Below are 12416 nucleotides of genomic sequence, written 5' to 3' on the forward strand. Positions count from 1 at the left end.
ACACTGCATTATGGCCAGTGTAGGAAAGACTGTGGCAGCTCTGGATATTTTTAGACTGTACTAAAGAAGACTTAATGAGAATGTCATAGATAGAGTCATTTACAAGTATTTGAGGAGTGATCTTATGGAAATGTGATTAGATTAGCCTTTTTTGATATTGCTTCAGAGGGCAGAATGTGTTTAAGGTCCATGGATACAAAATCTTACTCATTGGAATTTTGACAAAAGGAGTAGTTGCTTTGCAAAGCAGTGAGCATATGAGAGTGGTAGGAGGTGAACATATGTTGCTATATGTTTTGATTTCAACCTTCCAATATAACCTCATGAATTCTTCAGAACTCAGAATAAAGGTTTCAAGCCTTTATTTCAGGAGGAGGTATTGAATTACCAATATAGTCATCCATCACCATCACCCTCTATTACAATAGTGTCATTTTATATGATCTAAAGAGCTTTGGATTTCATTTATGGGACTGAATTCTAGTCAGACTGTTTTGCTAATTGTGTGACTTTTGATATTTAAGGACTCAGTTTTTTTTTTTTTTTCCTCTAAAATGATTACATAGGGCTAGACCACCTCAGGTCTCTGACTATTTAAATGAACTTTATTGAAGTATAATTTACATGCAATAAAATTAATCAGATTTAAGTGTATAGTTTGATGTATTTTAACAATTTTTTAAAAAAGATTTTGTTTATTTATTTGACAGAGAGATCACAAGCAGGCAGAGGGAGAGGGAGAAGCAGGCTCCCCGCTGAGCAGAGAGCCCAGTGCAGGGCTCAATCCCAGGACCCTGGGATCATGACCTGAGCTGAAGGCATAGGCTTTAACCCACTGAACCACCCAGGCGCCCCTTATTTTAACAATTGTATCTAGTTGTATAACCATCACCACAATCAAAATACAGATTATTTCTATCACCCCCCAAATTTTCATCATTCCCTTTGCAGTTCATCTCTCCACTTCCAGCAACCATTCTGCTGTCACTGTAGTTTTGCCTTTTTAAGAATTTCGTATAAATGGAATCATTAAGGTATGAGGCTTTTGTGTCAGGTTTCTTTCAGTTAGCATATTCACTCTTTTTGGCAATTTTATTTTTTATTGCAGTAAAACAGATAAAACATAAATTTACCATTGAAGTGCACAGTTCAGTGGCACTAAGTACATTTACAGTGCTCTGAATAATAACCACTATTTATTTCTTGAACTTTTTCATCACCCCAAACAGAAGGTTTGTAACTATTAAAAAATAGTTTCCCTTTCTCCTTCCCCTGATAATCTCTATTCTACTTTCTGTTACTCATATGAATTTGCCTCTTCTAGGTAACTGATACAAGTAGAATCATATAGTATTTGTCCTTTTGTGTCTAGCTTATTTCACTTAGCATAATGTCTTTAGGGTCATCCCTTTTGTAGCATGTATAATAATTTAATTAGTTTTTATGGTAGTTGCATAATACTCAGCTTTATGTTTATACCACATTTTGTTTATCCATTCATCAGTTGATGGTCATTTTGGTTTTCTACCTTTTGACTATTATGAATAATGCTGCTGTGATCATTAATATACAAGGATCTGTTTGAATCCCTATTTTTAATTTTTTGGTATATATCACTAGAAGTGGAGTTGCTGGATCATATGATAATTCTGTTAACTTTTTGAGGAACCACTAAACTGCTTTCCACAATGGCTGCACCATTTTACATTCCCACCAGCAATGTACAAGAGTTCTAATAAATTTCTTTACTTCCTCATTAACTCTTGTTATTTTCTGTTTTGGGGGGTTTTATATCTTGCTTTTTAGTAATAGCCATCCAGTAATTGGAGGTGATATTTCATTGTGGTACCTAGGAATACATTTAACCAAGAAGATGAAAGACTTACACTGAAAATATGAAAAAACAGCCTATGTTTATGGATTAGAAGACTTAATATTGTTAAGATATCAGCACTACCCAATATGATCTACAAAATTCTGTCTTTTGCAAAATTCTGGTTTTTGTCCTTATGAAATTCATATGGAATTGCAAGGAGCCCTAAATACCAAAAGCAATCTTAAAAGAGAAGAACAGAGTTGCAGAACTCACACTCCCAATTTGAAAACTTACTACAATGCTAGAGTAATCAAAACAATATGATACTATTATAAAGATAGACAAACAGATCAGTGGAGTAGAAATTTTGAGAAATAAACCCATATATCTGTGACCAGTTGATTTTTGATGTGGGTGCCAAGACCATTCAATGAAGAAAGAATAATCTCTGACAAATGGTGCTGGGAAAACTGTATATCCTCATGAAAAAGAACTGGGACCCCTACCACATACACCGTATACAAAAATTAACTCAAACTGGATCTAAATAAAGATTTTATAGTTTTAAAATAAAATCAGTGATCTAATTAGAGATTTTACTGTTCTAATATAACTTTTATGGTTTTAAAGTCATATAATGTTTTTAAAACACATATGGATAAATCTTCATGACTTTGGATTTGGCAATGGATTAGTAGATACAGGTTCTTTCACACCAAAAGCATGTACAACAAAAAGGAACCAGTAAATTGGACTTCATAAAAATTAAAACCTTTTGGGCATCGAAGGGCATTATCCAGAAGATGAAAAGGCAACTTACAGAATGGTAGAAAATATTTGTGTATTACATATTTGATAGGAATTTAGCATCCAGAATATATAAAGAACTCTTAAAAACTCAACAAAAAGACAAAACAATTTTAAAATGTACAAAGGATTGCTGCATTATTTATGGAAACCAAGACATGGAAACAACCTGAGTGTCTAATGATGATGGATAAACACACACACACACACACACACACACACACACACACACAGGAATATTACTCAGCCACAAAAAGGAGTGAAATTGGTTGTTGCCATTTGCAACAACATGGATGAGCCTTAGCATTTTACTAAGTGAAATAAATCAGAGGAAAACACCATGTGATCTCACTTTTAGGTGAAATCTTAAAACAAACAAAAAACTCTTTGAGAACAGGTTGGTGGTTGCCAGAGATGGGGTGTGGGAGGTGAAATGAGATGAAAAGGAGTCAAAAGGTACATAGTACCAGTTAAAGTCATGGAGATTTAATGTACAGCTTGATGACTGTAGTTACTGTATTGCATATTTAATAAGAGACTAGATCTTAAAAGTTCTCATCACAAGAGAAATTTTGTAAACTTACAGTGATACGTTATATAGACTTACTGTGGTGATCATTTCACAATATAAACAAATATTGAATCTTTACATTTTATACCTGAAACTAATATATTGTATGTTAGTTGGCCTCAAAAGTTTTTTTTTTTTTAAATGAAGAAATGACTTGAATAGCCCTTTCTCCAAAGAGGATATACAAGTGGACAACAGGTACATGAAAAAACACTCAACATCATTAGTTGCTGGGGAAATGCAGACCACAATGAGGTACCAATTCACACTCACTTAGACTAGCAATTAAAAAAAGAAAAGGTTGGCAGGGAGATAGATTGGAACCCCTGTATACTGCTGGTGGAAATATAAAATGGTTAGCTGCTGTGGAAATTAGTGGCGCCTCAAAAAGTTAAACATAGAATTATCACAAGATCTGCAATTCATCTTCTGGGTGTGTACCCGCAAAGAGTGGAAAACTGGTATTCAAACAAGTATGTGTACACATGTTTGTAGCAGCGTTATCCACAAAAAAGTGGACATAGCCCAAAGGTGGAAGAATAGATAAACAAATTGTGGTATATGCATACAATGAAATATTCAACCACAAAAAGGATTGAAGTACTTACACATGCTTTACTATGGATGAACCTCCAGAACCTTAAGCTAAGTGAAAGAAGCCAGACACAAAGATCACATATTATATGATTTCATTTATATGAAGTAACCAGAACAGGTAAATCCGTGCAAACAGAGAGCAGATTGGTGTTTGCCAAAAGGTTGGGGTGGGAAAGGGTGAGAAACCGCTTAATAAGAGGTTTTACTTGGGCTGATGGAAATGTTTTAGAATTAGGTAGAATTGGTAGTTACAGAACATTTTGAATATCCTAAATGCCACCTAATTGTTCACTTTAAAATGATTGTTTGAATTTTGCCTCTATAAATTGTTTAAAGAGACTACAGAAATGAAGGAATGAAGGTGTGTATTAGGCTCAAGGAAATAACACATTTAGTTTGAGTGATTGCAGTAGATGGTGGGAATAAGGGACAATGTATGACATCACAGTGCTGGAATCCATTAGTTAAGGTCAGGGTAGGATCAGAAGCAAGTGAGCTAGCTTTGTATGAAGAACCTGAGAAGAAGCCCTTAGGGCTTCTTTGTATGAAGAACCTGAGAAGAAACCCTTAGGGCTGGGGCTGGGCATGTCTTAATTGTAGTCAAGTGGAGATGAATATTGGAAATTAAATAGCATAATAGTTAATGAGGGTTACTCCCTCACAGTGAATTTTCAGGAGTGAAGGATCAAGGTGGTCTGCCTATAACTGCTGGATACAACATACTAGTTACAATTGGGAAAAAAATGGAAAAAGATAGAAAAAAGATGCACTATGCAAACACTAAGCAGAGGCTGGAGTGTTTGTACTTACGTCTCCTAAAGTATATTTCAGAACAAGAAATAGTTCCTAGAATGGAGAAAATCATGATGGTTTTAGGGTGAGTTCAGAGATGTAACTATCTTATTTCCGATTGTGTGTGTTTATAAATACATGTCTCCTAACGTGTATGCTCCTAACAATAGAGGAGTGTGAAGCTGGACTGATAGAACTGAAAGGTGAAATAGACAAATCCACAGTTATGGTTGGAGTCAATCCATGTCTCAGTAATGATGAAACAGTAGTAGGAAAATCAATATAGACGTAGAAGACCTGTGCAAGGTTATCAACCAACTTGATCTGCTTGGCAATTTATGCAACATTCTACCTAGTAACAGTAGAATACATATTCTTATCAAGTGCACATAGAACATTTACAAAGATCATATTCTGGTCCATAAAACAAATGTTAAACAAATTTAAAGTTATTGAAATCTTACAAAGTGTCTCCTTTGACTCTAAACAGCATTCAGTTAGAAATTAATATCTGGAAAGTCCCCCAAATATTAGGAAATTAATGCATTTTTAACCATGTATCAAAGAGAAAAATCTCAAAGGAAGTTAGAATATAGTGAATTAAATGAAGACAACATTATCAAAATTTGTAGGATTCACCTAAAGTAGTAAAAAATTTAAAATTTAAATTTAAAATTTAAAGTAGTGGAAAATTTATAGCATTGAATGCTTATATTAAGAAAGGAAATAAGTCTCAAACCAATATTCTAAGGTTAAGAAACTAGACATATAAGAGGAAATCCCAACCTAAAGCAGGTAGAAGGAATAAGAAATAAAAAGTAAAATTCAGTGAAATTGAAAACAGTACAGAACGAAAATAGAGGGGCGCCTGGGTGGCTCAGTCGGTTAGCTCTCTGCTTTGGTTGGGCTCAGGTCATGATCCAAGGGTCCTGGGATCGAGCCCCACATCAAGCTTCCTGCTCAGCGGGGAGTCTGCTTCTCCCTCCCTCTCTGCCCCTCCCCATGTTCATGCTCCCAGTCTCTCTCTCTCAAATAAATAAAATCTAAAAAACAACAGACAAAAATAGAGAAAATCTATGAAACCAAGTGCTGGTTCTTTGAAATCATGAATAAAGTTGTTAAGCTTCTGTCTAGACTGACTAAAGGGAGAAGAAACAGTTATCAATGTCAGGGATAACTTCTGACAGATGGAGCCAAGTTGTCTTGTCTCATTTTCTGGAGTTCTTCAGGGTGTTATATTTCCTATAAATTAGATTGAGTTTAAAAATGTTAACATCTAGTGATGGATAATATTGTGAATTTTATTTTGCTTTAAATTAGAAAGCACATAACATAAGTTGTTCCTGCTGTAGTAATACTGAGTTTGATTACCATGCTGAGTTTGGTTACTACAGCCTCTCTGCCTTGTAAAAATAAGGTTTTTTCTATGCAACTATTAAGTAATCTTTTGGGGAATACTTCTGTATCAAATAGATATCTTCTATTCAGTTTTTACTTCATGGTTTTAGCATCCACTGACTGGGTTTCCAGAATGGTGATTTTCATGTTTTCTCATTTTCTCCTACACATACTAGCTAATGTTTCTCTATAAAGAGACCTCTCTCTTTTTTCCTCTTTAATCTCTTATACTTATGGACTCCCATATCACTCCAGATTCATAGACTTGTGTTTGTTCAATGTTTCATATCATTTTTAATGCTGTTGTTGTATAGTTATATGCCATACTTACTTCACAATAATATACAACTTTTGAGCAGCAGTTTTTAAAAGGTAAATTTTTATTTTTAATTAATTTTGATTATTGATGTTCTTTAAAAGGCATTTCCTTCTCTCTCTCTTTTTTTTTTTCTTTAAATATTATTTTAGATGTGGCTGGGTGGCTTAGTCGGTTAAACATCTGCCTTCAGCTCAGGTCATGATCTCGGTGTCCTGGGATCAAGCCCCACGATGGACTCCCGGCTTGGAGCAGAGCCTGCTTCTCTCTCTTCTCTCCACTTGTGCTCTCTCTTGCTATCTCTGTCTCTGACTCTGTCTCTCTTTCTCTCTCAAATAAATAAAATCTTTTTAAAAAAAAATTAGAGAAAGCGCACATATACGCAAGTGGGTAAGTGGGGGAGTAGCAGATTGGGAGGGAGAGGATGGGGGAAGCCCACTCTGCACTGAGGTAGAACCTGACTTGGGGCTCAATATCACAACCCCAAGATCATGACCTGAGCCAGAACCAAGAGTTGGACACTCAACTGACTGAGCTGCACAGGCACCCCTAAAAAGCATTTCTGCAGTTGCAAGTAATGATTGTGTTTGACAGGTCATTTTCATTTTATGCTGACCCTGATAGCTCAAACCTGATATTGTTGGTTTTTGAAAATGATCTAGTGAATTTATTAGAAAATTTAGTATTTAGTACACTAAATAAAATTTAATACTTAGTATTTAGTAGTATTATGTTAAATATTAGATATTAAACTAGCCATAAGATAAAACCAAGCATTAAGATTAAACGGTTCCTTTAAGTATTTGTTTTACGTGTTCCGTGCAGTGCACAGAAGTAGAAATGATCCAATGATACTTCATACAGTTACATGTTTGACTCTGGACCTTTTGAGTGTGGTAGGACATGAATAGATTTTTAGACAAAATTTCCTGGTAACCAAGTGTCATTTAGTCTTGCTTGATCTATGTAATTTTTTTGCCCTATACATGAGTGCTTATCATTTAGGTAATTCTGAATAAGCAGTTTTGTCCAGCAGTTTGTTGGCTAGGATTAAGCATAAACAAGAATTTTAACAGTTAAAACTGCTGAATGCTAAAATGACTGACTTTTGAAGTTCTTGGGACCATTGTAATTTTTTAAAAAATTCAGGGGAGGCTAGAAAAGGTTTCTTCTGACATTCCTTCCTTTTCCTATAATTCCAGAAGAAAACAGGAAAGAATTATGTGATACTTTTAAGAACCAAGGATTTGGGGCACCTGGGTGGCTCACTTAGTTAAGTGTCTGCCTTCAGCTCAGACCATGATCCTCAGGATCTTGGGATTGAGCCCCATGTTGGGCTTCCTGGTAGTGGGGAGTCTGCTTCTCCCTTTGCCCCTTGCTGCTGCTTGTGCTTGCTTGCTGGCTCGCTCTCTCTCAAATAAATAAATAAAATCTTAAAAAACAAAACAAAACCAAGGATTTGATATGAGGAATAAAAACTAATTTATTTAAAATGAACACACAAGTGGTGCCCGGGTGGCTCCGTGGGTTAAGCCTCTGCCTTCAACTCAGGTCATGATCTCAGGGTCCTGGAATCGAGCCCCGCATCGGGCTTTCTGCTCAGGGGGGAGCCTGCTTCCCCCGCCACCTCTGCCGCCTGCCTCTCTGCCTACTTGTGATCTCTGTCTGTCAAATAAAATCTTTAAAAATAATAATAAAAGAAAAGAGAATGAACACAAATAAAGGTTAATAAACTAAAAACCAGTTTTTCAGTGGAAGTTGTGAAATCTAGATAATTTATTTTAGAAAAAGTGTTTATTCAGCAGCATTGGGAATTACCCCACACCTGATTTACCTAGTGGGTTTACTTGTCTTTATGAATATGGGAGTTAATGTTTAATACATCTTCCTGCATTCTAAACCTTTAGCTCTACCTCGGTGACATTTCAAAAAAAAAAAAAAAGCCATTTAATTTGTAACTACTGGTAAGTTTACCTAAGTCTTTCTAAAAATTCAAATAAAGTAATGACTTTACACATTTTGTAAAGTCTTAACAGTGTTCATCAGTATGCCTATAAATCTGGACGGAAGTTTTCTTTCAAAACTAATTTTGATACTAGTCTAAAATTAAATGTTTTATATTCATATGTAGTCATCTTTTCTTATCCACTTAAATAATAAATGAGCCTTCACTTTAATGGAAGTATTATTTTAACATTTTTTTCTTCAGCATTAAAAAAAAAAATCTTGCAGTTTGAGTATATAAATAAGCAGAGACAAACTTCTGCCTTAAAGGATGTATGTGTTTTCTAAGATGTTGGGAACAAATCATTTTAGAAGGATATACCAATTTTTCAAAAATAGTACATCCATATTGCTTGAATTTTTTTAAAAAATAGCTATTTGGAGCATGTGGTTCAGAGGATTACAGACATCTTTTTGGGGTCATATGCTGAAGGTGAGAGCAAGATATATATTTTTTTAATTGAAGTACAGTTGACATTAAGTTAACTTCAGATGTACAACAATGACTCAGTAATTCTGTACATTACAAAATGCTCATCACAATAAAAGTGTATTACAGTGTTATTGACTATATTCCCTATGCCGTGCTTTTCATCCCGTGACTGACTTATTTTAATACTGGGAGTGTGTACTGCTTAATCCCCTTTACCTAATTCACACAGCCCTCCTCTCCCCCCACCTTTGGCAAACACTCCTATTTATGAGTCCGTTTCTCTCTTTGTTGTTACTGTTGTTGTAAGATACAATTTTTTACTTAATTTTTTTCTGCTATGATTTTGTTTTATGATACAAAATCCTAGTCTGGAGTACTTGCCTTGTATAATAATAGTTTTTTCAAGTGCTTTATGTTTTTAAAGATTTTATTCATTTATTTTTGACAGAGATCACAAGTAGGCAGAGAGGCAGGCGGGGGTGGGGGAGAAGCTGGCTCCCTGCTAAGCAGAGGGCCTGATGCATGGCTCGATTCCAGGACCCTGGGATCATGACCTGAGCTGAAGGCAGAGGCTTAACCCACTGAGCCACCTAAGCACCCCTTTTAGAATGCTTTAAATATGACAGTAAATATGTACCATATTTCCATACTATTATAAATTTTATTTATTTTTGAAACAAATTGATTTTATAGGTTATTTTTGCAACATTCAGTTACCCTATGCTTAACATACAGTATAGAGGGATATAATAATAATAGTAATGGAGGGGTGTTGTTATTTAATCAAAGCACAGTTGACATAGTAGTTTCAGATTTACAACATAGTGATTCAAAAATTCTATGCATTATGAAATGCCCACTACAGTAAGTGTAGTTATTATCTATCACCATACAAAGTTACTATGATTGACTGTATTCCCTGTACTATTCTTTTAATGTTGTTGATTTTTCCTTCCATTTTTTTGGTGGGGGAGGGACAGAGGGAAAGGGAGAGAGAATCTTAAGGGAGAGAGAATCTTAAGCAGGCTCCATGCTATGCATGGAGCCTGACATGGGGCTCAGTCTCATGACCCTGACATCATGACCTGAGCCAAAATCAAGAGTCAGATGCTTAACTGACTACACCACCCAGACATCCCATATTGTTGTTTTTGAACCAAGAGTTGACTGCTTTATTCAGCAAATATTGCTTGCTCATTTACTATGAAAAGCACAGTTTAGTTCTGACAGTACAGTAGCAAATAAGCCAAACTTTCTGGCATTGCTTGTATATAGATAGATATTTTACAAGTGAATTGCACAGTTAGTTACTTAATTAGAACTGTGATATATACTACAAAAGAGAATATAGAGTTCCATGAAATGTGTGGGTTCCCAAACAGGATGTATAATTATCAGGTTTTGAACTTAGTTACTTAATTTATAATAAAATTCAGGGAATATTTGATATATTTGTGTAGACAGCCCTTTTTCCAGTTGGAATTTTTTTTTACTTCATAATATAAGAAACCTCTTCAAATACAAATTTTTGCTTTTCACTGTATCACTCATATATCCTTCAAATATTGAATGTGAGAATTAATTTTTTTGTTTTACTCAAGACACAAGAAAAAAAGATAACTAAGGGTTTTACTGTGACTTATCTTACCTTTGTAACTTTTGTAACACCAGAAAAACATATGGAATTGAAAGGCAGAGACTAAAAACAATTTCTATTTCATTGGAGAGGGATTGCTGGTATCATAGAAACGTAAAGAGATTCATTGACTCAAATGAACTTGATGTTAAGTATAGGGAAGTCATTCATTAATTATAGAATTTTGAATAAATTGTTCCTTGTTGGCTTATTAGCCATCATAATTGTAGCAGATTTCATTTGCTAAGTCACATATTTGTCCAGGTTACGAATGTCAATATGAAATAAACTTTTCTAAGAATTTATTATAGGGGCACTGGGTGGCTCAGTAGTTAAGTGTCTGCCTTTGACTCAGGTCATGATTCCGGGGTCCTGGGATCCCGGAATGCTCAGTGGGGAGCCTGCTTCTCCCTCTCCATCTCCCCTGTGCTTGTGTTTTTTTTCTCACTCTCTCTCTCTCTCTCTGTCATAAATAAATAAAATCTTAAAAAAAAAGAATTTATTGTAAGAATGTTACACGAGATGTTTAGATTATTTTTAGATGCTTAGATTTTAAAAATTTTTTTTATTATTTTAAAGTTTTTTTTTTTCTTTTTATCCATTTGAGAGAGAGAACATGAGAGGGGAGAAGGTCAGAGGGAGAAGCAGACTCCCCATGGAGCCAGGAACCTAATGTGGGACTTGATTCTGGGACTCTGGGATTGTGACCTGAGCCAAAGGCAGTCACTCAACAACCAAGCTACCCAAGCACCTAGATGCTTAGATTTTTAATATTATGTCATTAATTCTTAATATATATTAGAACAGTATATTAATTTCTTAAAAATAGTATTTCAATCCTTAAATGGCTTAAAAGTTTAAAAACATGGGCCCTGCAGCCCATACTCCAGTTAACAGAGGTGGTAATTGCTGTATGACTTTGCTAGGTTATTTTAGTTTTCTTCAGAAAAACCAACAAACAAAGCACCCTGTCTTATAAATAACACTTTCTTTTTTCCTGTGTAAAATTAAAAAAAAAAAAAAGAAACGTGTATAGTCCACAGTAGCATTTTTAAAAATTTTTTTTAGTTATTTTTTATTTTCAGCATAACAGTATTCATTATTTTTTGCACCACACCCAGTGCTCCATGCAATCCGTGCCCTCTATAATACCCACCACTTGGTACCCCGACCTCCCACCCCCACCCCTTCAAAACCCTCAGATTGTTTTTCAGAGTCCATAGTCTCTCATGATTCACCTCCCCTTCCAATTTCCCTCAATTCCCTTCTCCTCTCTATCTCCCCATGTCACAGTAGCTTTTTTTAACATTGTCGCTTGATGCCAATTCTTCAGTCACAGGTTATGTGTACTTAGAAGTTACTTAACTTCTTTGTGCTATAGTTTGTCCTGTGTATTATAGAGGGTTGTTAAGACTTAAGGGGTTGGTACTCTAGGGTAATGCCTGGCACATAGTGAGGGATTAATAAATGGTATACCTAATATTAGGATTAGTATTGACATTATTCTATTATTATTATTCTACCAGCTTGCTTGGCAAATGTCATAGGCTGCTTGTAGTAAGAGCTAAAACTGACGTAGCAAAATTTTCAGTAGAGTAAACATTTGACAGAAGTTTCACTTTACTATTTAGATACTTAAAAATTTGAACCAAGAAAAAAATTTGAACCAAGAAAATTGGAAATGGTAGAAATAATGACCAAAACCAGATTCAATTGCAGAAGCTCTAATGGGTCATATTTGAAATGGACCAAAACCTAGACAAAAATAAAACTTCTAAATCACTCAATTTAATCTTATTTGTAAAATTAATCGTAGACTAGTCAGGATTCTTCAGAGACACAGAAGCAGTAGAGGAGACACACACATATGCACAAACACACAAAGAGTTTTATTGAGAGTAAATGGCCCATACCATTACGAAGGCTGAGAAATCCCATGCCTGCCACCTGCTGTCTGGAGACCTGGGAAAGCCAGTGGCACAATTCTAGTTACAGTTCAAAGGCCTAAGAACCAGGGAAGGTGATGGTATAAATTCCGGTACAAGG

At 35.1% G+C, this 12416-nt stretch overlaps 1 protein-coding gene across 12 annotated transcripts in view; it reads left to right on the plus strand.

The window, feature by feature from the left end:
- EVI5 (ecotropic viral integration site 5) overlaps positions 1-12416 on the plus strand; it is a 207896-nt gene that overhangs the window by 100533 nt on the left and 94947 nt on the right. The window lies entirely within an intron of this gene.

This window comes from Mustela erminea, chromosome 10, assembly GCF_009829155.1.
Source record: "Mustela erminea isolate mMusErm1 chromosome 10, mMusErm1.Pri, whole genome shotgun sequence".
NCBI lineage: Eukaryota > Metazoa > Chordata > Mammalia > Carnivora > Mustelidae > Mustela > Mustela erminea.